Below are 27,360 nucleotides of genomic sequence, written 5' to 3'. Positions count from 1 at the left end.
GGAGGCAGCTAAAGGGCTTGAGTAAGGACAGTTCCGAGACATACCAGGATGTAGCAGAATGCACTGACTCTTTTTCTCCCTTGCCTGCAGACCCATGGGAGATTCCACCTGGTCCTCTTGACGTCACTTCTGGGACCGAGCCAATGGAAGGAGACCTTGCCAGCTCCGGCCTCTGTGATGTCACATCCAGGTTTCCACCAATGGCAGAGGACCCACAGGAGCCCACCCCTTTGACTTCACTTCCTGTCTTCCCCTTTAAAAGCCTCCACCTTTTCCCTATTTCCTTAGTTCTGTTTCGGACTTGGTTTTGTGCACATCAGTGCTGTATCTATTAAAGATACTTTGCAGCCAGGAAACCAAATTATACGGGTGGCTGCCCCAAACCTTTATATGATTCTGTCTCATGTTTGTGACAATAAATAAATAAATAATCAAAATAATAGAGAATTTAAAGTAGTTTGTAGGTTTCTGCTAATGACATAACTTTAGTTACTATGGATTATTAAAGCCAGTAGGTGAGTGCATACATTTGTATATTGTGTATATGTTTGTATATTGCTTACTTCAAAGTGACAAGTATCCGTCCATCCATCCATCCTCTTCCGCTTATCCGAGATTGGGTCACGGGGGCAGCAGCTTGAGCAGAGATGCCCAGAATTCCCTCTCCCTGGCCACTTCTACTAGCTCTTCCAGGGGTATCCCATGGTGTTCCCAGGCCAGCCGAGAGACATAGTCCCTCCAGTGTGTCCTGGGTCTTCCCTGGGTCCTCCTCCCAGTTAGACGCAGCCCGACCTCACCAGGGAGGCGTCCAGGAAGCATTCTGATCAGATGTCTGAGCCACGCCATCTGATTCCTCTCGATGCGGATGAGCAGTGGTTTCATTCTGAGCTCCTCCTGGATGACCGAGCTTATCACCCTATCTTTAAGGGAAAACTCAGACACCCTGCGGAGGAAACTCATTTCAGTTGCTTGTATTCATTCTTTCGGTCACTACCCACAGCTCATGACCATAGATGAGGGTAGGATTGTAGACTGACTGGTAAATTGAGAGCTTTGCCTTACAGCTCAGCTCCTTTTTCAATACGACCGACTGATGCAAAGCCTGCATCATTGCGGACACCGAACCAATCCGGCCTGTCTATCTCCCACTCCATCTTCCCTTACTCGTGAACAAGACCCCTGAGATACTTGAACTCCTCCACTTTTGGCAGGATCTTGCTCCCAACCCTGAGAGGGCACTCCAACCTTTTCCGGCTGAGGACCATGGTCTTGATTTGAGGTGCTGATTGCCAGCCGCTTCACATTCAGCTGCGAACCGATCCAGGAGAGCTGAAGATCACGCCTGATGAAGCAAACAGGACAACATCATCTGCAAAAGCAGTGACCTAGTCCTGAGCCCACCAAACTGGACCCCTTCAACAATCTGGTTGAGTTTAAAAATTCTGTCCATAAAAGTTATGAACAGAATCGGAGACAAAGGGCAGCCCTGATGGAGTCCAACTCTCACCGGAAATGGCTTCGATTTACTGCCGGCAATGTTGACCAAGCACTGACACCGGTTGTACAGGGACCGAACAGCCCTTATCAGGAGGTCCGGTACTCCATACTCCTGAAGCACCACTTACAGGATTCCCCGAGGGACACGCTAGAACACCATTTCTAAGTCCACAAAACACATGTAGACTGGTTGGGCAAACTCCCATGCACCCTCCAGGACCCTGCTAAGGGTGTAGAGCTGGTCCACTGTTCTGCGACCAGGACGAAAACCACACTGTTCTTCCTGAATACAAGGTTCAACTATCTGATGGACCCTCCTCTCCAGGACCCCCAAATAGACTTTTCCAGGGAGGCTGAGGAGTGTGATCCTCTGTAGCTGAACACATCCTCAGGGCCCCCAAGAGGGGGACCACCACCCCGGTCTGCCAATCCAGAGGCACTGCCCCCTCGATCTCCATGCGTTGTTGCAGAGGCATGTCAACCAAGACAGTCCTACAACATCCAGAGCCTTGAGGAACTCCAGGCGTATCTCATCCACCCAGGGCCCTGCCACCAAGGAGTTTTTGAGCACCTTGGTGACCTCAGTCCCAGAGATGGGAGAGCCACCTCCGAGTCCCCAGGCTGTGCTTCCTTATTGGAAGACATGTTAGTGGGATTGAGGAGGTCTTCAAAGTACTCCCCCCACCGACCCACAATTTCTCGAGTCGAGGTCAGCTGTGCACCATCCCCACCATACACAGTGTTGACATTGCACCACTTCCCCCTCCTGAGATACCGGATGGTGTACCAGAATCTCCTTGAAGCCATCCGGAAGTCATTCTCCATGGCCTCCCCAAACTCCTCACATGCCCAAGTTTTTGCCTCAACAACCATCGAAGTCGCATTCCATTTCGCCTGCCGTACTTATTAGCTGCCTCTGAGTCCCACAGGACAAAAGGGTCCTGTAGGACTCCTTTCAGTTTGACGCATCCCTCACCGTGTCGATCAAGGGGTTCGGGATTGCTGATACGACAGGCACTGACCACCTTACAGCCACGAGCTCCAGTCAGCCACCTCAACAATAGAGGCACGGAACATGGCCCATTTGAACTCAATGTCCCCCACCTCCCTTGGGACGTAGTCAAAGTTCTGCTGGAAGTGGAGTTTAAGTTACTTCCACAAGGACTCAGCTAGTTGTTTCCAGCAGACCCTCACAATACGTTTGGCCTACCAAGCCTGACCGCATCCTCCCCACCATCGGCAACTCACCACCATGTGATGATCAGTTGACAGCTACCTTCTCATCTGCTGGGGTGAACCCCAATGAACAGGCTCCAAGTCAGGGGGTAAAAGTATGCCCACACCCGCTCTGCACCTCTCACCGGGGGCAACTCCAGAGTGGTAGAGAGTCCAGCCCCTCTCAAAGAGATTGGTTCCAGAGTCCACGCTGTGCGTTGAGGTGAGCCCGACTATATTTAGCAGGAACCTCTCACCTCATGCACTTGCTCAGGCTCCTTCCCTTCAGTGAGGTGACATTCCATGTCCCAAGAGCCAGCTTCTGTAGCCAAGGATCAGACCGCCAAGGTCCCTGTTTTCAGCCACCTCCCACTCGCACTGCACCCAACCTCATTGGCGCCTCCTACAGGCGGTGAGCCCATGGGAAGGGGGGCCCACATTGCCTTTTTCAGGCTGAGCCCGGCTGAACCCCATGGGTGCAGGCTTGGCCACCAGGCGCTTTTCATCGAGACCCACCTCCAGGCATGGCTCCAGAGGGGCATCCCGGTGACCCGTGTCCGGGCAAGGGATAATGCTATCCAAAGTTTTTCTTTGTCACAGGAGGTTTTCTGAACCGCTTTGTCTCATCCCTCATCTAGGACGAGTTTGCCTTGGGTGGCCCTACCAGTGCATAAAGCCCCCGACAACAGAGCTCCTAGGATCATTGGGACACACAAACCCCTCCACAATGATAAGGTGGTGGCTCGTGGAGGAGAGGTGACAAGTAGCCACTCTTTAACACTAACTTGCATATTGGTTGACTTGTATGTAATATGGTGTTGTACCACCTGCAGCACGCAATCAAAACTTGAAAGTAACATCCAAAAGTATTTGTAGAACTTATGCAGAAATTGTCACACTTCTTCATAGATTACACACATTCTGTGCTGTCAGATTGTGAACCCAGTAGCGGCAGTGATGTTTTCTCTGCCTATGTCGCCGTATCAGGAGGAATTTAAATACAAGGATGTCTTTGTTCAGGTATAATAAAGCCAACTGATCCATATTTCGCGAATCCAATGAAGGATGAACATCAAACTCCACAGGTTAAAAACACTCTGGACTGCCCACCACAGGTAAACACACAAAACTACAATCTGGGCTGCTGGTTGGTGTTTACCAGAGGCAAGAGAATGCAAATGTAACATATTGAAGTCAATTGAGCAACACTACAAAACGTAACTTAAAGTCTAGGTCGTTCAGAGCGCATTCATTTAACCAAGATTTGAATGCCCATGTGGACAAGACCTAACTCACATCAGAATCATAATGAGCACGGGGACAAGGCCTTAGAACATCTTAGCTAAACAAGTACATAATGATGAAGTTCACAGTGCAATCAATAATAGAGATGAATAATGTAACAGGGGAAAACCTTATGGAATAAAAAAGAAATAGGGAATATAATAACTGTTTATATTTTTCTAAATGTAAAGAAGGTGAGGCTCAAGCTAAGGCTTTTTTTTTTTTGATAAAATACAAATACCACGGCACAACACTCTCGCTGCTGAAGAGTTTCAGAACCCTTTCAGAAATATAAGATGCGCGGGGCTTTCCACTGGGAACAGTACCTGGTACCTGGTCCTTTTTTTAGTACCACCTCAGCCGAGGTTCCAAGCGTGCCAACTGCTACCAAAATGTGACGGTAAACTCTGCTGGTCACTGATTGGCCGGAGAAAATCGTCATTACTGCGTCACTGGCTATTCTTTTCTTTAAAGGTACAGACACGCGGAAGTTTCGAAAGTTCTCCAGCCGCTGAGTGTTTGTAAAACCGGAACAATCACATCCCACCACTCTGAAGCACGGTTAAATGTCCAAACAGATGGTCTGTTGCGGCGACTTTTTTGCAAAATGTGGAAGATCTGTAATATAGAGAATCAGCATTTTAATGTTACACTGGCAGTTAAGTTCATTTTATGCTTTGCAACAGTGATAAAAGGTAGCTAGTGATGTGCTTTTTTTAGATGCTTAACCTTGCTGCCATCGAGCTAAAGTGTTGTCGCTGTTCGCGCGTGTTGTTGTAAAGTTCCACGGTGTCACGGCAGTAGAGGCGCTAACTTTTAACGACACGTGAATAATCCCGCCCACTCTAAAGCGGTACTAAACTGCAGTCGAAACGCAAACCGAGCTGAACTGAGCCGAACCAAGGTGAGCTGTACTGAACCGTGTCGTGCCGTACTATGCAGTGGAAAAGCGGCTTAAGATGCCATAAATTGACTACTGAGTGGAATAACTGCCTCCAACTTCATTAGTCTTGTTAGTATTAACTGTTTATAGAAGCCAGAGAAAATGAAAACTCCACCCAAAACATTGTGGCAACTGTTGGTTAATGCCTACCCTAAAAAATGCTTACAACAGTGTGCTGTGATTTAGGCACACTTTTAAGAGTTTATTTTGCTTCAGATATTTTTCTTAATTTATCAGATTTTACTTTTTTGAACACTGACATGTATGGCTTTATTTATATTTATGAATTAGAATTTTGTTTTGTTAGAGAAAGTTTTTTCTAAATTTTTTATTAAAATTCACATATAGAAAGCCACTACATTCAGATAATGGCTTTTAGGGAATATTACCTGGTTCCTGGAGACAGCCTTTCTAACTTACATCATGGATACTGCCTGTGTGGACTATGGCCAATCATTCAACCTATACCCCCAGGCCACCAGAGGGAGCCCTCCCTGGGACATGGAGATGCCCCGAATTGGGCATAACGTCAGGGCTGCAGGGAGGCACAGAGATGTCTATTTTCCATATAGCCCGGAAGTACTTCCATGTCACGAGGATGGAAGAAATAAAGTGCTTCCGGGCTGACGAAGAAAGGGAGATTTTCACCTGACCCGGAAGTGCTGGATAATCACATGACCTGAGGGATCAGAAGCACTTCTAGGTCATGGACTATAAAAGACTGTGGGAGATCCCAGACGGGCGAGCTGAGTTGGGAGGAAGGGAAGAACGCGTCTGGAAGTAGAAGGATTGATTATTGTATTGATTATTAGTGTATTGTATGAGTATTGTGGAGTGGAGGGTGCTTTGTGCACTGTTTAATCCGAATAAAGAAAATTATTGGACTTTTACCTGGTGTCTGGTCTGATGGTTCAAGGGGACGACAGCGCCCCGTATCTGTCACACCTGATAAATTACAATGTAACAACACAAGCTGTTACGTAAAACAGACCACTATATCCCACCAGTGAAAGCACCATCTAAGAATTGAATTGGGTCAGAGATGGACTGGAAGTATTTAGATATCAGGAAGTGTAAAGACATGAATATTAGGATGAATGATTTGAAAGCAAGGAGCTGAACACAAGGGCAAGGATATCAGTTGAAGCCATAAAAACAATTAATCTTTTAAATGCTGCAGAAAAACTTGAACTTTTGAATAAAGGTGCTGTATTACTCAAGTATTATCCACTTAAATAATCAACTTTTTTAAACATAAGAATTCTTTTATAGATAATATTAAGTGTGATAAATATTCCCACTAAACATTAGACGTCGTATGGACGTGCAGATCATGTCTATATTACGTCCGTCGGTCCAAGACCAATTCTCGACGTCTACACGACGTGCAAACTATGTCTGCTATTTGGACGCCGATCTATGACTTCACTTAGACGCCGATAAGACGCTAAACATCGGACGTAACTTTTTTGGACGTCATGGGGACGTCTAACACAGGTGCAGGAAATTTAATGAATTAATTTAAGTTTTTTCATTAAAAAAAAAGGTAATAATTTTTTTTTTTTTTACATTTTTTTTATTTTTATTATTTTTTTTTTACATTTATGACAAATATCAGCATTGTAGTTAATTAATAAAAAAAATTATGGTGGGCATGATTTCATCCAGTCAATGCCACTGATTTGCTGAGGCAGCGCGTCATCATATCCCAACGCCACTCTGATTGGCCGAGGCAACACCCCAAGGCATTCGGGCCAATCACTTTGTTCATTCGATCGGCTCTGCTCAGTTTGTCTTGCAACAAGCGGAAGAAACGCTCGGCCAGGTGAGTTAATTGTATGTTTATTCATGTATTTGTAAGTGTGAGTTGTTTATTTGTGTTAGGTGTTACTTATTTTTTGTTTTGTCTTCTACTATATGTTTGTTAATTCAGACTTATGATCTGTTTATAAAGTGTTAGCTGTTTAGCTTTAGTGGCCATTTTGCATTGCCTCTTTGTTAGCTTACATTAGCGTAAATATTGGCCATAGTTAAAATGGCAGATGATACGAGATGGCATTGATAATTAGGTCAGCACAGCAGAAAATCTTAAAGTAATCCTCCTCTCGATCGCTCCAGAACCCCCATAGATGAAAATCCACAAGTAGAAACCATATGTTTGTATGGTTATTTTTATATATTTTAAGCCCTTATAAACTCTCCCACGCTGTTAACATTATTAGAGCCCTCTAGACATGAAATAACACCCTTTAGTCAAAAGTGTGCTCGACAAGACAGATCTTCTTTCTCACAATTAAAAGAATGCAAATATATCTCTTCAAAAGAGTGCCTGCATCAGGAGCAGAGAATTTCAGAGTGAGAGAGAGCTTGCTCACAAGAAAAGCAAACAATCAAAAATCAATATGTGTGCTTTTGTGCTTTTAAATATGCCAAAAGCACCGCGATAAAGCCGCATTTATTAGAGGAGCGTTCAGTATCGAATAGGCAAACAGCCCCTCTGCTCACACCCCCTCCGTCAGGCACAGAGAATGTCAGGGTGAGATAGAGGCAGAGACAAGCAAACACAAGCACCACGCGGGATGCATATCTTATATCATTGAGGAGTTTTAGTTAATATGTACATGCTCTGATTGGGTAGCTTCTAACCCATCCGCCAATAGCGTCCCTTGTATGAAATCAAATGGGCAAACAAACTGAGGAAGCATGTACTATAAATTAAAAGACCCATTGCCCGCAGAAATCCGCGAACCAGCGGAAAATCCGTGATATATATTTAGATATGCTCACATTTAAAATCTGCGATAGAGTGAAGCGGCGAAATAGCGAGAGATTACTGTATTCACTGTTTTGATTCACTCTGATTGGCAGCACGTCATCATAGCCCAACCAGTAAACGCCACTCTGATTGGCCGAGGCAACACCCCAAGGCATTTGGCACGAATCACAAGTTTTCTTTGTTCACTGCTCTGCTCAGTTTGTCTTGCAACAAGCGGAAGGAACGTTCTGTCAGTTGAGTTAATTGTATGTTTATCCATATATTTGTAAGTGTGAGCTGTTTATTTGTGTTAGGATATTTTATTTTAATTTTTTTCATTTTTATTACTATTTAATTTAATATTGTTTCTTTGTATCAGTATACTGCTGCTGGATTATGAATTTCCCCTTGGGATATAAAGTATCTATCTATCTATCTATCTATTGTGTGTTACTTATTTTTTGTTTCGTCTTCTACTCTTATGTTTGTTAATTGAGACTTTGTAATGATCTGTTTGCGAAGAAAGATAAAAAAAAAGTGTTAGCTGTTTTAGCTTTTTGGGCCATTTTGCATTGCCTCTTTGTACATTAGCTTAACATTGGCCATAGTTAAAATGAAATTTTTTAAGGTGTCTAACCAATTTTCCCCTATCCCTCAGGTGCTGTGAGGTATTTGTGAAATTGTGAACGTTCAGCCAGGTGAGTTAATTGTATGTTCATTTATGAATTTGTAAGTGTTAGCTGTTTTAGCTTTGTAGTCTTATACCAGCATTGCCTCTCTATTGGCCATATCCCATAGCCCAACTGAACGCCACTCTGATTGGTTTAGGCAACACGCCAAGCATTTGGCGTGATTCTGAATTTTTTTTTCCCTATCCCTCAGGTGCTGTGAGGTGTGTCTTCTTTGAAATTGTGAACTTATTCATCTTTCCTTGGCTGCGGTAATTGGCCAGTGTTTTGTTTTGTAAATGAATAGCCAATCAATTTTTTAACAACTATAGTCCTACATACTATAGACTATAAACTTAAACTCACATCTGTATCTACAGATGGCTCTGAGAATGAGACGATGGCTTAAAACGGAAAAGAGAACTCGATCTACTTCTACGTTATTCTGACAGTGATGAACACCAGGGCACTGAAAATAATAGTGACAGTGTGCCTAGGGACTCTGAGTAGTTGCAGCAGTGAAAATGTGCCTGGTACCCCACATAGTTTCAGCAATGACAGCGTCCCTGTGACATCAGATAGTTTTGACGTTGCCACTGATGTGGACTATTGGTCTGCTGACTCAGAAAAGGAACCAAATGATGAAGCTGAGGTGACCAGCAGCTTTGAAGATGACCTGAGACAGTGGGCCTTGGGCACAAATTGACGACAGAGCTTAACGGTTTATTGCCCATATTAAGGAAGCAAGGTCACCTATTGCCTTTGGATTGCGGACACTCCTGCTACACCACAAGTTAATACAACAGAGCCTAAATGTGGTGGGCAGTACGTGTACTACGGCTTAGAAAAGGGATCTGTCGTCATTTAAGTCAGATGGACAGTAATGATGTGCACCTCAGTGTAAACATTGATGGCATACCACTTTTCAAAAGTAGTAATGTCCAATTCTGGCCAATACTGGCAAAGTGTGGCCATTTTGGTCCATTTATTGTAGCTATGTTTAGTGGACAGAAGAAGCCAAGTCCAATCGAGGAGTATCTTGAAGACTTTTTGACAGAGTACAAACATCTCAAAGACAATGGTATAGTTTATGAAGGCCAGACTTACTCTGTCAGTATTGATGCTCTGATCTGTGATGCGCCAGTAAGGCATATCTAAAATGTATTAAGGGTCATACTTCCTATGAGAGTTGTGAAAGATGTTTAATCAGAGGTGCTCGTTTTGATGGAAGAATAGTTTTCAGTGAACAGGAATTCACTTCTAACAGATGACAGTTTCTCCAGAGTGGAGTACAGGAACCACCAAATTGATGTCAGTCCCTTCATTGCTGCAGGAATTCCTTGTGTTAGCTCATTTGTCCTAGATTATATGCATATGGTCTGCTTGGGAGTAGTTAGACGCCTGTTGTTTTACTGACACGTGGCCCAAAAATCTGTCGCTTATCTGTGAGGCAAAAGGATGCAATTTCCCAAAACTAACTGCACTGAGAGGGAAGATGCCGAGTGAATTTGCCCTGCAGCCGCGGGCTTTACATGAAATAGATAGGTGGAAAGCAACTGAACTAAGGCAGTTTTGCTATACACAGGACCTGTGGTATTGAAAACTGTGTTGTCCCTGAAAGATACACACATTTCTTGTCCCTGACAGTGGCAATGTCAATAATGCTGGAGTCAGATGATAGGATTCGCAAGGCCTATCTCCAATATGCCCATGAACTAATCAAACACTTTGTCATGTGCTGTGCTGACCTGTATGGCAAGACCTTTCCTGTATACAATGTACATGGACTAGTTCATCTCCATGAAGATGCCAGCCACTTCAACTGTTCCTTGAATGACATTTCCTGTTTTCCTTCGAAAACTACCTGCAACAAATTAAAAAACATGTGAGGAGTGGGAGAAGTCCCCTGGAACAAGTCACCAGGCGTTTGTCAGAAATGGAACATTCAGAAGTGAACGTAAGCAAAATGCACCCTGAGGTGTTTGCTTCTGTTAAAGAAAGGGACTGTTGTTTTCTCTGAGAGACGACAGATTTGCTTTTGTTCGACAGAAAAATGCAGACGGTACCTTTGCTTGTGAAATCCTGCACCAGCATTACACTTCACCATTATTTCACCAACCATGTAGCTCTGGACTTCTGAATATAGTGTGCATAGGAAAAGGTCAGGTCAGGATGAAAATGGACTACTGTGTGAAAGGGATCTGTTCCGAAGGTGGCCTGCCTCCCACAAGGAACTGGAGGTTCTGTCCTCATACCGCCGCCATGGTGTGGAACACTAAAGGTTGAAATTTTTTGTTCTTTTAGCTACATCACAGCGGGGTCATCACAGCCATCACTTGTCTCCATCTGTTTGTTTTCTGCATCTTCCTCTGTGATTGCCACCTGACTGTCCTTTCTCACCACAATCATAAACCTCTCTCCTTCCTCTCACCTCTTACCACAACATGCTTCTCCCAAAGTAGCCTTCATCCCTCTTCTGCACATGTCCAAACACTCTCAACCTCACCTCGCTTGCTTTATCCACTAACCAGGCCGACCCTCTAATTTAGACACTAGTGGTCTTTATCACTCCTAATGAGAATCATCGCATATTAATTTCTGTCTTCTAACATGACAGTTGGTGATTTGTTGAATAGGTTTGTGTCCTTTTCTGTGCCATTACACCTATGATTTGCTTTGTCTGCTACAGTGGTTCTCAAATGGGTTCAAGGGACCCTCGGGATTCCTTAATTGGGTTCTAAATTGGACGCTTATAGGTCTGTACAAATGAAATGCAATGGAACTGTAAGGGTACATTAAGAGTCATGAGAGTCTTTGAAATTAAACAGTTTGAGAACCACTGGTCTACTCAATGTATAAACTATATTAAAATGTTAAAAACTTCAAGTAACATGCATATGCTGTCCTTTCCAGATCATGTATACAAGGGCTGTTTGGAAGGAGGGTGAACAAGAGGAGGAGGGTGTAGTTCCTGAAAATTGGATCGACAGGAACAACAGAACAGTTAGGTGGCCACATAGTATGAGCCTACAAAACTGAAAGGGCTCTAAGGGACAAAATTAACCCCCAGGATCACTGGATGACGTTCACTTTAATCAAAATAAAATTTTCGTCAGGCAAGTTTTTTGATGAATAGAAATTTAAATATATATCCAAGTCAAAATATTGTTGATATATATATATTTTTTTTAATGTTGAATTGTAGCCAGTCATCGTGAATGTGACAATTACAACCTGACCAGTCAGGCAGAGGACTACTTAATGCGATGATGAGGTGCCATTTAAATTGACGAGGAACCGCACTAAAAAAGGAACTCCAGAGGGCTTTGTAAGAAATGGTATGTTTCTCACTCTCAAGTAACAAGATGTGTATCAATTTTGAGGTCAGTCAGATGGATGGTTTGAGAATTATGCATGGAAAACACACACAGACACTCGCACACAGGCAGATGTTTCTTGCATGTATAGATAGATGACATTTGTAATCTGACATATTGGGCCTCAAATTTTTGACTTAAATGTGTATCAACATTTTTTGCAGAATTGACAGATTCAGATGAAGAGAACATCAGGGTAATGGTTTTCTATAGTGACTTTATAATTTGTTTCAAGATTAATAACTTTTTAATAAGGTTATTCCATTTTTGGAGATGCATATGCTTATTTTCACTGTATTACCTCTGTATAGGTGTCAAGCTGCCCAAATACCCCACTGCACCAAAAGCTGTGGTCCATTCAAGGTACCAACTTGAATCTCAATGCATGTGGGAATAATGACAACTTATGAAGCATGGTACTGTCTTGTGTATACACACAATTCACACTGATTCATGTGTTTCAGCCTCTGAAGATGAAGCCAGGTCTGTGGAGCGTACGGACAGTTCTCAGGGCAGTGAAATGTCCACTCCTTGTGAGTATTTACTTCTCCCCTCGCATCAACCATCCCATTGAACAAAGTTAAAAGTCCATTCAAGATGGTGAATTTCTCACTGCTTCTGAATTGAGCATAAAGGGGAAGGGACAAAAAGAGGGCTTAAGGGTAAAAATGGGATTCAGCCCAAGTGTCCATCACAGCTAAAGGTCATTTTTTGTTTCCTTTCAATAATTTTGCACCTTTGAATATTCTGTCTTTTTCAGGCCCTCAAACTGCAAGCACAGCACCTCGGTGTGGAGATCTGTCGACACCTAGTGAGAATTCATCTCATCTCACTTTAAACAGTCACTTTTTTTATTTTATCATCTTTGTGTAAGAACATTCTTTGTGGTTTTTCAGGATCTCGACATGCAGCAGGAGGTTGTCCCATGGATGGCTATCGCTCTAGGTAAAGAAACAGGATAAGGCACAGTATTGGCTGGCTTCTACTGGTTGGTCTCCAGCACATATTGTTCGCCAACCAGTAGGTGTTAGTCTGTTTCCGTGTTATGGTATTATGTCCAAGTGATTTAAAATAAATTTAAATGGTACTAGGTCCAGAGGTAGGTCCAGCAGAGGATACAGACACAGGTCCAGATCACGCACAGTGGTTCGAGGAACACGGACAGGTCCAGGTCACAGCACGGTGGTTCGAGGCACACGGACAGGTCCAGATCACGGCACGGTGGTTCGAGGCACACGGACAGGTCCAGGTCACGGCACAGTGGTTCGAGGCACACGGACAGGCATGACAGGTCACAACGTACTGATGCCTACAGATGTGATGAAAGATCCCGGCACAGTGATCTTACCAGCCCCCCCTATGACGGGCCAAGGCATGGTGAGTTGTCCAAAGGCCGCAATTTCATCAAAACACTTTGCAATTCAGTTAGTCGTACTGATGAACCTGTAATTGTTTTAATCACGTTATTTAAGATTATTTCTCTTCTAATCCTGCCCGAATCTGTTAAAGTTTATCATTTGGTAATGTCTAAATTAAACTTTCTGTGGTGCAGATGCAGTGACAGATCTAAAATGGACATTCCCATTGCCTACGGATGGTAAGTATTTGATCTATTGGCAGTGTGAGATGAGAGAGAGAGACTTAATACTACAACTTTCTCTCTTTGTCTACTGTTCTCTCGGTCTACACAAACTGCTTTTCAGTTATAGCAGTGGCTTGTTTTTCTACCATCAATTGTAGGGTAGTTTCAATCATGTTATATTATAACATTTGTTTGAACTTTTTTCTTTCTCCAACACTATCTACTGTATTGATAAAACTGAAACTGATTACAAAAATAATTTTGAACCAGCTAGCTAGCCTTGCTATTCTAAGGTAATCATAGTAATCAACAAATGTATTTCAGTGTTTCAGAAAAAGGTCTTAACCCTGCTGTTTGACCTGCGCTGATCAGTACAAAAAGCAGAACCTGCCTCTTCAGCCGCGTACATTTTGAGGATGGAGACTATGGTGGATTTTGAGGCAGAGGAGCAACGTCTGTGATGCGCAAGCTTTTGATACCCTGGTAGGTTTTACAAGTCTGAAAATAATGGAGTCTTGCATAACACAATACAATACAGTGCAAAACTGTTCGGTTCCTCTGAGGAGTGTCAGTCAACTTTATAATGGACTTATTCCAACAGGTGCTGCAAATTGCACGTATTGGAGGGAAAAACACCAAGGATTGTGTCCACAAAGTCCTTGACCGGTATGTTTCTACATACAGTATGAATTGTGGGTGGGTGGGTGCTCTGCTTGAACTTTTTTATTCTGGGTGTGGACCAGCATGTTTTCATTTGCCTTTTTTCTTGCTTAACCCTTTTGTGCCCCTTGATACATTTTTTGCATTTCAGTTTTTTATGAAATTTTGAAGCTTGGATCTAATAATAGGACTATAATATACTGTAGAAGAAAAAGTTCCATCTTTTACCCTGCAGACATTTTTTGCACCATTTACTCCCATTATAACATTCATTTCTGTTTGCATAAAACAATGTCTGAGTATGTCATACTAGATAAAAATTAAGTGAAATTATAAATTCACAACACATTGTGGTCTTATAGACCAGCAGCAGCTGTTCTGAAAAGAGGGGGCCAACCTAGGGTACACTGATCACACGTCATAAAGCCTTTATAGTACATTGATGTTGTTCCTATGTATATCACTCACATTGATTTATAAATGTCTTTTTTTTTTAGGCTCTTCAGTAATGCCCTGATGGCGAGGTTTAATATGAAGAAGAAGGGGAAAAGGCAAGAAACCTTTGGAGAACACAAAGGTTTATAGAGCAATACAAGGTAAGCCCATATTTCATGTTGGCTAAGGCAAGAACATTACCCCTTGCCAACCTGTAATAATTTGATTTATAACTTGATTTCCTTCTAATGTCTACTAGCTGTGACTATCTTTAACATTTGCAGACATGGTTTTGTAATAATCCAGTATTGGTAGTGGATGCATAGGCAACCAAGTTTTGCTTTCAAATATGGGGACTTGGTGTATGACTGCAGATTACCTTCATAATTCTAATCACTTGTCTTTTTCTACTCGTGCAGATGGAGTCATGAATTTGACCCGGCAGCCACAGAGGGCTTTATAAGGATGTGTGCTTCAGAGCATTTAAAGCATGCACCACAAAGATGTGGAGGTCGAGTGGACACACTCATCTCTCAACTCTCATCGATCATGACTGATTAACTTTTAAATTTTTTGTATTCAATATGGTGGATGGAATTAATAAAATGGAAAGAATTGTGTGATGAGTGAATTGTGATTTTGTTTCTTATTTGAATAAGAATATGATGACTGGAAATGCATGCAAAATGCATACAAAGTGTAAAGCATTTCCAGTTCAAATCGGCTGCTGAGTCAAACGAAGCTACAGGAAAATAAACTGGTACAGTAAACAGGTCCTCCACCTTCTGGAACTACAGCCACCTTCTGAAATGGAACTACAGTGTACAGAGAATTGAAACAGTAGACCTGTAAAAACAATGTCTTAAATGAGTTTAAATATATTTAAATTTTATGTCGAGATAACATTTTTTAGAATTAGCATAACATGCTATGGTAAATCTAATCCAAACGTCCACATTTGGACCTCACAACGACCTCATTTCGACTAGAATTAGCCCTTATCTGGAGGTCCTGGGGACGTCAATACTTGACGTTCGGAATACGTCGAAAAAAAGACGTCATCTGGCGTCACTATCTGCACCTTCAGAGGACCAGAATGGTACGTGCAAAAATGACGTGGAAAAGACGTCGCTTCAACGTGTCTCTGCGCAGTGGGTTAGTGAAAATAGAATCTATACTAATAAAAGGCAAAGCCCTCACTGACTCACTCACTCACTGACTCATTCACTCACTCACTCACTGACTCATCACTAATTCTCCAACTTCCGGTGTGGTGGAAGGCTGAAATTTGGCAGGCTCATTCCTTACAGCTTCCATACAAAAAGTTGGGCAGGTTTCATTTTGAAAGTCTACGCGTAACGGTCATAACTGGAAGCTATTTTTCTCCATATACTGTAATGGAGTTGAGCTCGAAAGCCGTGGGGGGCGGAGTTTCGTGTGACATCATCACGCCTCCCACGTAATCACGTGAACTGACTATCAACGCAGTACGTAGAAAACTAGGAAGAGCTCCAAAAAGCACTGAAGAAAACATGCATTATATAATTGAGAAGGCAGCAAAACAATAAGAAGCGAGCGAGTGACATATACAACCATATTCATGAGTGCTTCTACTTCGGAAACAAAGCACGGTGTAAACCTAAAGTTTAAATTAAGTTCATAGACAGGCTGCCGCTGGTGTTTGTCATGCCCACGGGTAATGCGGGATACAAGTTTAATGAGAGGATGCAGGATATAAACGAGAGTTTTGATCACTTTGTAACTAAGTTAAAATTGCAGGTGAAGGGCTGTGCTTATGCAAATTCCGAGACTGTGTTTGTGGGGATTGACAGTTAAGACGGGTGGGGGAGTCACGTCATCATTTCCCCTCCCATTCACTTCATTTCGCTCTGAGCTGAGCTCTACAGCTAACGCCGTCTTGAGGAACCAACTTTGTGACGCTGCCACCAAATACTCTCCACACTGAATCCTCCAGGCACTACTTACAAAAGGTTACATTGACAATCGTGTTATGTTATTTTTAAAATGTTTCCTTTTCTTAGCACATGCACAGCTGAGAAGCTTCGATGCATGTGCTCTATAACGCGTTAAAAAATAATGCATTTAATCACACTTTGCATTCCATACAAAGGGGAACTTCTGTCAATGCATGATTTCCTGGTACACCAATTACATTGATCAGCTTCCCGATTCATTTTACCCTCGTACCCCTTGGTTTGAGAAGAAGTATGAAAAATATGAGGTTAACACAGAAAAACAGATCACCAATTGAAGCTTTATGAATCATCGATTCACCATCAATAATTGTTTTGGTAAAGCCATACTCACTGTATTCCTCCTTCCATTTTATAATTTTTCCGCCACTAGCCATGATTAAATGAATGAATGGTAAAAAAGTAAGAGCGAAGCGATGGTGACTTATTCAGGTAGGCAGGCAACAGCTCAATAGTTCGAATTTGGATATAAGTAGGTTCTATTTAGTCGCCAGAAATATCTTTGGTAGGAATGGAAGTTGAATTTAGTCTTTAAATTTCTATGATAAAGAAAAAGTTATGCAATGATGACTAAATTTAACCATATAAAGTCAAAACTTGTATATATAAAGTCATTCGCGAATATATAAAGTCAAAACTTGAATATATAAAGTCAGCGTCGGTATATATAAAGTCAAAACTTGTTTCTGAATATATAAAGTCAAAACTTCAATATATAAAGTCAGCGTCGGAATATACAAAGTCAGCGCTGCAATATCCATCCATTTCCCAACCCTTTCAATCCGACCACAGGGTCACGGGGGTCGGCTGGAGCCAATCCCAGCCAACACTGGGCGCAAGGCAGGAACCAATCCTGGGCAAGGCACATGCATCATTTTCAAAACATTAACCGAACAGTGTTTTTTTAATTTATTTTCTGAATACGTTTTGTTAACTTAGTTCAGTTCAGAGTCATTTCAATCAATAGATTTTGACTGTCACTTTATATATTCAGGAGTGAGTTTATATACTCCGATGTTGACTTTATATAATCAGGAATGACTTTATAAATTCCGACGCTGACTTTATATATTCAGGTTTTGACTTTATGTATACCGACGCTGACTTTATATATTCAAGTTTTGACTTTATATATTCCGACAGTGACTTTATATATTCAAGTTTTGACTTTATATATTCTGACGCCGACTTTATATATTCAGAAAATCAATGTATTTGCCTGTTTGGCACCCCATAGTATATGTATGTGTGTATATATGTACACATGTATATATATACAGTGGAACCTCGGTTTGTGAGCATAATTCGTTCCAGAAACGTGCTCACAATCCAAAAACACTCAGTATATCAAAGCGAATTTCCCCATAAGAAATAATGGAAATTGACATGATTCGTTCCACAACCCAAAACTATTCATATAAAAAGGATTAATACAAAATATAAAGTAAAATACATAATACAAATTAACCTGCAATTTACCTTTAAAAAGAATTATGGCTGGTGTGAGTTTCTAAACTCATGTGTAATTCCACCCAACAGGACGACACACTGAAGAGTGTCCCAAAGCAATCGCAGTCTCCCAGCGCTAGCAGTTCGCCGTATAAGCATCCAAAAGATCAAGGAACATTATAAAGATCCCGCTGCAATAAATAACAGCGCTGTTGCTGTTTCAAACTGAATAAACTGGTGTTTATTCAGCTGGTGTTAAAGTACTGAGACTCAGCTTCGTGTTTTGGGGAGCAAGATGAGGACTCGCACTTCACCGAGCACACACACAGTCACAATGCTGTAGTAAACAGAGAGAAGCGCTGGGCAAGCAAGATAAGGAGAGAGAGAGAAAAAGACGCACTGGGCGAGCGAGCAAGATAAGGAGAGAGAGAGAAAAAGACGCACTGGGCGGCGGCGAGATAAGGAGAGAAAGAAAAAGAGCGATGAAGCGACGGCCGAGATAAGGAAAGAGAGAGAGACCACCATCAGCTCAGTTGTGATCACATGACGCTCAGCAGACAAAGTGTATCCATACTACTCGTATTGCAAGACATCGCTCGTTTATCAAGTCAAAATTTATTAAAAATTTTTGCTCGTCTTGCAAAACACTTCGTAAACCAAGTTACTCGTAAACCGAGGTTCCACTGTATATATATATATATATATATATTGTCACACATGTGCGATTAGGAGGCAGTCAAAGAGCCTAAAGGTGAGTGAAACATCGCGAGATAGAGGGTTATCATGTGGTACTTACCCAAATCTCTTTTGGTCAACAGAACACCTGAAGAAAAATAGTTCCTCCACTTCCAGGTTCCAAAATGGCCGCGACGACGTCACTTCCGGCCAACCATGATGACGTCACTTCCGGCTCCATCAGTCCACCTCACTTCCGTCCAATCATGATGACGTTGTTTCCGGTTCCTGTTTCCAATGTCACTTCCTGCCAACCATTTCCTGTACCATAATCCTGTTCTGTATAAAGCCGCCATTTTTGTCAAAGAAAGTTGTTCACTGTTTTACTTTTGAAACTCTGAATCATTTACATTCTTTATTGTCAATATATGGGGACGGTCCCCAAAACTTTGTTTTTGTTTGTGCTGTCTTCTTTGGGGAAGAATAAACACCACAATTGGCGTGAGTCGGCTAGGATTGTTTTCGTCTGCTTCAAGATGTCGGAGGAACAGGACCTGAATACCGCTTCTCAACACCATCATGGCGATCTTCAAAACCTGAAATTACAGATGGGTGAAACAAGGACCCAAGTAGCAGAAGCCAGCGCTCGTGCTGCTGCTGCAGGAGTCGAGACGAGGTCGCTCGGCCACCTCCTATTGCCATAACTACACTCACGGAGTCGGACGATATAGAAACATATTTTTTGATCTTCGAGCGTACCGCTAGCGGAGCATGGCGAGGTCGGAATGGTACCTACTGGCTCCCTACCTGAAGGGAACGGCGCAGAGAGCCTATTATGATCTAACTGAGAAGCAGGCTACTGATTATGACGCTCTAAAGAAGGAGGTGTTCAAGCGCTACGGCGTATCTGCGGAACAGCAGGTGAGAGAATGGAGGGAGTGGCAGTTCGATCCGGAGAGACCGATAAGAACCCAGAGCTTTGAAGCCTGGGGAAAGTATGTCGCTGGCTACGGCCCGACATTAATAATTCGCACAAGATGGACGAGCTTATAGCGTGTGAAACCTTTGTGCATGCCCTCCCTGACCATATAAGCCCAGCAAGTCCGCAAAACAAAACTCGAGGACATGGACACCTTAATACAAATCACAGAGCGCCACTGGGCGGCTTGCAAATCAGGGAAATCAGAACGGTTCTCAGGTCGAACCCAATAGGCACGTGGGGCAGCTCCTGCGCCCCCCCGACAAGCTCCCGAGCCTGCCGTCCGTAAATGGGACAGAGGTGCTAATCTTCCCCACTGTTTCAAGTGTAGGGAGATTGGACATCTGTCCCCCAACTGTTCCTTTGAGCCCATGGATTGCTCATTAGTTAGGGGAGAAGGTATTGTGCCACTGTGACTAATCCTTTATCTCTTCCATATACAGGTGCAGTTATTATAAATGACAGGAAGGTAAGAGCAATGTTTGATTCCGGGAGTAACATTTCCATTTTGCCACCCGTTTCGTTTTACCGCAACAGTGGACTAGAATAAAAACTAGTCTAAAATGTATTCATGGGGTGATCCGGTATTATAAAACTGCCAGATGTGTGGTATCGGTAAATCATCACTTTACGAGCATGGCCATGGCTGTATTACGGGATCCCCCTTATCCAGTTATACTGGGTAAGACTGGAATAAAATTACCAGCGGTAATAAGCGTAACTGTACCTAAAAAACATTTAGGCTTAGTAATGGAGAATACTGCTCCGACTGCCTCCACGCCATGTCCCACAGTAGCACGGACCCATACGGTACCCAATGCGAAGGAATTGTCCCATCGACCTCTGCAGGAACTAGTACAGTTAGCGTGGAGGCGTGGTGACTGAAACCACACCTCTTGAGGTCACAAGACCCAATACAAGACTTAACTGCCCAATTTCTATTAACACCATCGTCTTTTAAAAGAGAACAATGGAGCGATGATTCCTTAAAAATATTAGGAATGCAATAGTATCTACCGAGGGTTATACAACCCTGGATCCCATGCCACCGATGCCGTTCTTTGTACTTAAAACGAATTATTATATAGAGTGGCAGAACATGAGGGAGAAGTGCGGCTGTTGTTGATTCCACGCATTTTTGCAAAGGTGTGTGAATTAGCACACGCTCACCTTCTAGGAGCCCACTTAGGCTCGAAAAACATTAGAGAAATAAAACTCCGATTCTATTGGCGGGAGTGCGAGGAGGTCGGCGATTTTGCACTTCATGTCCGAGTGTCAACCGCCAGATTCCAAGAAGGACGCGAGCTCCTCTCGTTCCCCTTCCCCTTATTGATATCCCTTTTGAACGAGTCGGTGCCGATCTCGTAGGACCGCTGGAATGCCACTCGTTTTCCGGAAGCTGTTCTGTTGCGCTCAGCTAATACAAAAAACATTGCACGGGAATTAGTAGGGATATTCGCCCGTGTTGGGATCCCCAAAGAGGTTTTAACGGACCAAGGGACTCCTTTTACTTTGGAGATGTTCAGGGAAGTAGCCAAATTACTCCGAATAAAACATCTGAAAACGTCTGTCTATCATCCCCAAACTGACGGGTTGGTGGAGCGTTTTAATCAAACTTTAAAACAGATGTTACGCATAGGTAGTTAACGAGGATGGAAGAAACTGGGATCAGTTGCTTCCTCTCGTTTTGTTTGCTTATCGTGAAGTCCCTTAGACCTCCACTGGTTTCTCTCCCTTTGAATTATTATATGGAAGACAACCCAGGGGGCTTTTGGATATGTTAAAAGAAGGATGGGAAGAGTAGGTCCTCCCTACTTCAAATATTCTTGAATATATCGCACAATTCGCGATAGATTAGAGAAAATCAGACCTATTCTAAAAGAAAATTTGGAAAAGGCACAAGCAGCGCAGTCCCGTTATTATAACCGAAACACCACCATTCGAGAATTTGTCCCGGGTGATCGTGTAATGGTGCTTGTCCCAACTTCTCATTCAAAGTTGTTAGCACATTGGCAAGGCCCTTATGAAATTAAAGAAAGAAAAGGTCTCGTGATTATTTGGTTAAACAACCTAATCGGCCAACTGAACGAGTGTATCATATTAATTTGCTGAAACCATGGAAGGACAGGGACCCTGATCCCTCGTCCAATCAGCCTCGTTCTCTTTTTATGTCATGTGCTCCACCTTAATTTTGGCCCGATTTGACATTTAAACAATGACAAGATCTCGAGGGCGGCTATCTTGTCTGTCCCTAAAGTTGTGGACGAGTTACCTGGACGTACTGCTGATTGTTCACGACATTATTACTGACCCTGGAGTGATTGTCAGAGAGAGACCTTATAGGCTCCCGGAGGCAAAGAAAGCGGAAGTAGAGTTGGAAATTAGACGAATGCTGGAATTGGGGGTTATTGAAGCGAGCTATAGCCCTTGGTCTAGTCCAATTGTCTTAGTTTCTAAACCTGATGGGTCGTGGAGGTTCTGTAATGACTTTCGTCGACTTAATCCGGTCTCTAAATTTGATCGTATCCCATGCCGAGTAGATGATTTACTTGATCGGTTAGGGAACGCTCAATTCCTAACTACTCTTGACATGACCAAAGGGTATTGGCAAATTCCTTAACGGACTCCGCCAAAGAAAAAACCTTTTAGTACTCCCAGTGGACATTGGCAATACAGGGTCCTTCCTTTTGGCTTGCACGGGGCACCAGCTACCTTCCAACGTCTGGTAGACACACTGCTACGGCCCCACAATTCATATAGTGCTGCCTACCTAGATGATGTTGTCATTTATTCCAGCACGTGGAAGGATCATGTATGGCAGGTTCAAACAATACTCTCCACGCTAGCGTCTGCTGGTCTTGAATTAATCCGAAGAAATGTTTTTTTGGGTTAAGCGAAGCCAAATATTTAGGCTACCTAGTGGGAGGGGGTGTTGTTAAACCACAATGTTCTAAAATTGATGCCATTTTGAATTGGCCCGTCCGATGAATAAGCGGCAAGTTCAAGCATTTTGGGATTGGCAGGTTACTATGCGTTTTACGCATTTCTCAGAAATAGCTGCGCCCTTATCTGATTTAACAAGGAAACGCGCACCTTTAAAAGTGGTATGGGACATTTCGGTTGATAAAGCATTCAGTGACTTAAAATTGGCCCTTACTTCAGCACCTGTTTTAAGTTCTCCTGATTTTTCTGTTCCTTTCATCCTCCAGACCGGCATCGGCCACAGGTTTGGGTGCCGTGCTGAGCCAATGCGTTGATGGTGCTGAACACCCTGTTATGTACCTGAGCGGAAACTGCTGGACGGGAGACCAAGTATGCTGCGGTGGGCGAGAAGCCTTGGCGATTAAGTGGGCTGTCCGTCTTTGAGGTACTACCTATTGGGGCGTGAGTTTACTCTGGTGACGGATCATGCTGCTTTACAGTGGATGTCCCTTCATCGAGTCTAACCCTCGCATCACTAGGTGGTTTTGGATCTTCAACCTTATCGTTTCAGTGTCATTTATCGTGTAGGTTCCTTGCAAGCGCAGATGCTCTCTCGTGTCCACGACCTCTCGTGCAGGTCGCCCGACCCGATGGGTCTGGGCTGAGGGGGTCATGTCACACATGTGCGATTAGGAGGCAGTCAAAGAGCCTAAAGGTGAGTGAAACATCGCGAGATAGAGGGTTATCACGTGGTACTTACCCAAATCTCTTTTGGTCAACAGAACACCTGAAGAAAAATAGTTCCTCCACTTCCAGGTTCCAAAATGGCCGGCGCGTCACTTCCGCCAACCATGATGATGTCACTTCGGCTCCATCAATCCACCTCACTTCCGTCCAATCATATGACGTTCCGGTTCCTGTTTCCAACGTCACTTCCGTCATCCATTTCCTGTACCATAATCCTGTTCTGTATAAAGCCGCCATTTTTGTCAAAAAATGTTGTTCACTGTTTTACTTTTGAAACTCTGAATCATTTACATTCTTTATTGTCTGGACGACAATATATGGGGACGGTCACCAAAACTTTGTTTTTGTTTGTGCTGTCTTCTTTGGGAAGAATTAACACCACTATATATATATATATATATATATATATATATGCCAGCAACACTCATGACAATGACAAAACAATTACATTGTCAATCATGTTATGTTATTTTATTTTCTTCTTACTGCAAGCTGGTATTTTCTATATATATATATATATATATATATTTAAGGTCCCCGGCCGGAGGAGGGCTTGTGCCTTCTCCAGACCGCGAGGGGGCATCCGTCCTGGTTGTGTTGGGTACCTCGGAAGCTTGAAAGCCCAGCCCTGTAGGGGCTTATCCCGGGAGCCCGGCACTACCGCCACACCAGGAAGTGCCGGGGAAGATGACAGGGGACACCCGAACGGCTTCCGGGTGCGCAGCCGGCACTTCCGCCACACGGGGGTGTGTCCACGGAGATTGCCGGAAGCAGCTGGAGCCCATCCGGGTTCCTATAGGACGCCCCTCCAGTCATTGGCGGAAGTCGGGTGGAAGACGACGGAGCTGGAGTGAGGACTGAGGCGGCCAGGAGAAAGAGAGGCACAGGACTGTGTGGCCTGGACATTGGGGATCGGTGCAAGAGGCACTGGGGTTTGTGAGCACGGTAGACTTTGTAAATATTGTAAATAACGTGTGTTAGGTGAAACTATGTTGTCCGTCTGTGTGTGTCCGGGCTAAAGTTCACATATATATATATATAAATATATATATATATAAATATATATATATAAATATATATATATATAGATATGACAGCAACACTCATATCAATGACAAAACAATTACATTAACAATCATATTACGTTATTTTTAAAATTTTTCCTTTTCTTTTTCATAACTTCTCCGCAGTAAGCGTGGGTATTCTGCTATATATATATATGTATGTATATATATATATATATATGTGTGTGTGTATATATATATATATGTGTATATGTATATATGTATATATGTATGGATATGTATATATATATGTTTATATGTGTGTGTGTGTATATATATACATATATATATATATATATATATATGATGCAACACTCATCACTCACAACAGTGACAAAACAATTACATTGACAATCAGGTTACGTTATTTTCAAAATGTTTCCTTTTCTTTTTCATTACTTCTTTAACACATCTTCTCGCTCGAAGCCGGTATTTTCTAGTAAAAATAAGACTTAATAAAAGAATAAGACTCAATAAAACGAAATTGTTAACTTTAAACGGCATATTTCAGGTTCTTGAAAGGAAAAGTCTGGATCAGAACAAAAAAGTTACTTAGGAAGCACTGCCATGGAACATTACTTTTAAAAGTAACTTAGTTACCCACAAACAAAAGGAACTAAATATATTATATAGTTACTTATTACAAAATGTAATGTATTACAAACAGTTACTTTGTCTTCGTTTCACTGGCAAAAACTTGTTATTAAATTCTAATCCCATATATGAACGTTCATGAAACTGACCAGAAGCATGGCCAAATTTGATTATTTTCCTGTGTTTTATAAACATGTTTACTTCTTCCTGTGCTCTGAAGTAAATAACATCCATGTACTTTTCCACCCTCACCTCAAGACCCCAAAGATTCGAGGTATGAACAACTGCTACTGCACCCAAATGATCACACAATGTCAAAATATCTACTGTAAATAACTACATTAAAATAAACTAAGATAGACTTCTGTTACTTGATGACACAGAGCACAGTCTTTTCATCTTGGCCTCTGCGATCAAATCATGCAAAGGAATAGGGTCCCATTCACCAATCTGCTTCTTGCTTTACACCCATTGGAGATGCCATGATTGCTGGCTTCTTGTGACCCTAAACTGGGCTGATTAAATATACTCTTCATCACATGCAGGATTTAATGTATACTGATAACTTTTGTTCAGTTATTTTCATTTGATTGCATGCTACACATGTGTTTAACCTTTTCCTTTGTTGACACCAGATGGCTGGAGTATGCGTGTTGTGATAGTAATGAGACTTCAAACATCATAAAGGTTTGGACCAGCCGTCCATATATTATTTCCAGCTGCAAAAGTTTTAGTAATATTTGGTCAGAGATGTTCACAAGACAGAGTCCAAAACAGAACTGATTATTTGGAGGTAAGATGGTGGTTTTAAGGGCTGGGGAAGGAAATGATGTCATCTAGTCCAGAACCAGAAGTAACATTATCAGAGGCGCCAGAGCCAGAAGTGATGTCATCAGAGGTGCTGGAACCTGGTGAGATTTCCCGGGAATGGTCTGCAAGAAACTTAGAGAGACAGTCAGCACACTCTGCCACCCCTGGTCTGGTGTAGTATTTCAGTTCCCCAGGCCCTTTAGCTGTCTCCTAAACACACGTGTGTGACAGCGTTCACATTGTTATACCAACAGCAGCAGTCTTTTGTGAAAATAGGCAATATGTCTCCAAAATGATGCAGCAATTTTTGGTGTGGTGGGTCTAAGTTTCCGAAGTAACACTGTAATTGTATATCTATTTTTTTAAGCAACACAGATATTTTTACTTCAATAAAATAAGTATTGCTTTATTTGTCACTCTAAAAAGTAATCTGACTAACACACTTTTAACGTATTATCCCTATTACTGTTAGGAAGTAGAAGTTTTTATGCACTTGAGTTTAGAATTACTAAATAAAAACCTGATTTGCTTTCTGTAATATACTGACCATCAGAATCTCATTCTCTGGGGGACCTACTAATATTTAATGCAGAGAAAAACCTTTGACAGAGGTAGATCTCTTTGCTATACTGGGTATATTTGGGTTTGGCCCAAATAAAGACTAAATTACTCTATGCTTATCCAGAGGCCTCAGTCCATATTGATAATGTGAGCTCAGATTACTTTGAATTAGAGGGTACAACCAGAAAAGCATTTCCATGGCACTACCTAACTTTCAGTTTTACAACTGGACTGCAATTATCTTAACAATGACATTTTGGAAAATGGCAAAATTACACAAGTTTACACTTGATTTGTTGCAAAAAATAAATCTTGCTGTAAATCTTCTTGTGATGCTCTTCTCTGTGTTCCAATCAACACTATCCATCCATCTATCCATTATCCAACCCACTATATCCTAACTACAGGGTCACGGGGGTCTGCTGGAACCAATCCTAGCCAACACAGGGCGCAAAGGCAGGAAACAAACCAGGCAGGGCACACGCACACACACACACACGAAGCACACACTAGGGACAATTTAGGATCCCCAATGCACCTAACCTGCATATCTTTGGACTGTGGGAGGAAACCGGAGCACCCGGAGAAAACTCACGCAGACACGGGGAGAACATGCAAACTCCACGCAGGGAGGACCTGGGGAGCGAACCCAGGTCTCCTTACTGGACAGCAGCGCTACTTCACATGGTCTCTCTGGTGAAGAAGGCCCAGAAGCAGCTTTTCTTGAGGATGCTGAAGAAGGCTAGCCTGTCTGAGTAACTGTTGGTCTCCTATCGCTGTCTTTGAAAGCATATTATGCTGAATGCTTGGTATTGTAATATACAGTACTTGCATTTTGAGCAATTAATTCCTCCTGGTACAGACTTTTTCTTCTGTACAAATGAGAAACTTTGTTAAAACAACCTACCCAATTTCTTGCACCTCTCCCACATATCTATCCCTAAGACAATATTGGGTTATCTGGCAATAGTTTCAGTCAGTATGTCAAGAGTATATCAGAATATTTTCATTTCATTTCATGTTTATTTATAAAGCACTTAAAACTACAGGAGTTGAACCCAAGTGTTGTCAGCATACACCAGTCAATACATAAGTATTTATTTTATTTTAATTTTATTTATTAATTTTATTAAATCAATACATAGCAAT

At 42.4% G+C, this 27,360-nt stretch overlaps 3 long non-coding RNA genes across 3 annotated transcripts; all 3 read left to right on the top strand.

The window, feature by feature from the left end:
* The first annotated feature begins 12,236 nt into the window (after positions 1–12,236).
* On the top strand, positions 12,237–12,878 carry LOC120519293. Its single transcript, XR_005631436.1, has 4 exons — positions 12,237–12,272; positions 12,500–12,550; positions 12,636–12,684; positions 12,831–12,878. It is a non-coding gene; the product is annotated as an uncharacterized LOC120519293 (long non-coding RNA).
* A 5-nt stretch (positions 12,879–12,883) lies between these two features.
* Positions 12,884–13,686, top strand: LOC120519294. Its single transcript, XR_005631437.1, has 3 exons — positions 12,884–13,116; positions 13,292–13,336; positions 13,646–13,686. It is a non-coding gene; the product is annotated as an uncharacterized LOC120519294 (long non-coding RNA).
* A 90-nt stretch (positions 13,687–13,776) lies between these two features.
* Positions 13,777–14,537, top strand: LOC120519292. Its single transcript, XR_005631435.1, has 3 exons — positions 13,777–13,804; positions 13,923–13,987; positions 14,479–14,537. It is a non-coding gene; the product is annotated as an uncharacterized LOC120519292 (long non-coding RNA).
* Positions 14,538–27,360: the final 12,823 nt, after the last annotated feature.

Source organism: Polypterus senegalus, unplaced genomic scaffold (genome assembly GCF_016835505.1).
Source record: "Polypterus senegalus isolate Bchr_013 unplaced genomic scaffold, ASM1683550v1 scaffold_4556, whole genome shotgun sequence".
Lineage (NCBI taxonomy): Eukaryota > Metazoa > Chordata > Cladistia > Polypteriformes > Polypteridae > Polypterus > Polypterus senegalus.
Note: the sequence above shows the minus strand (reverse complement) of the source record. Positions and strands in the feature narration are given on the sequence as shown.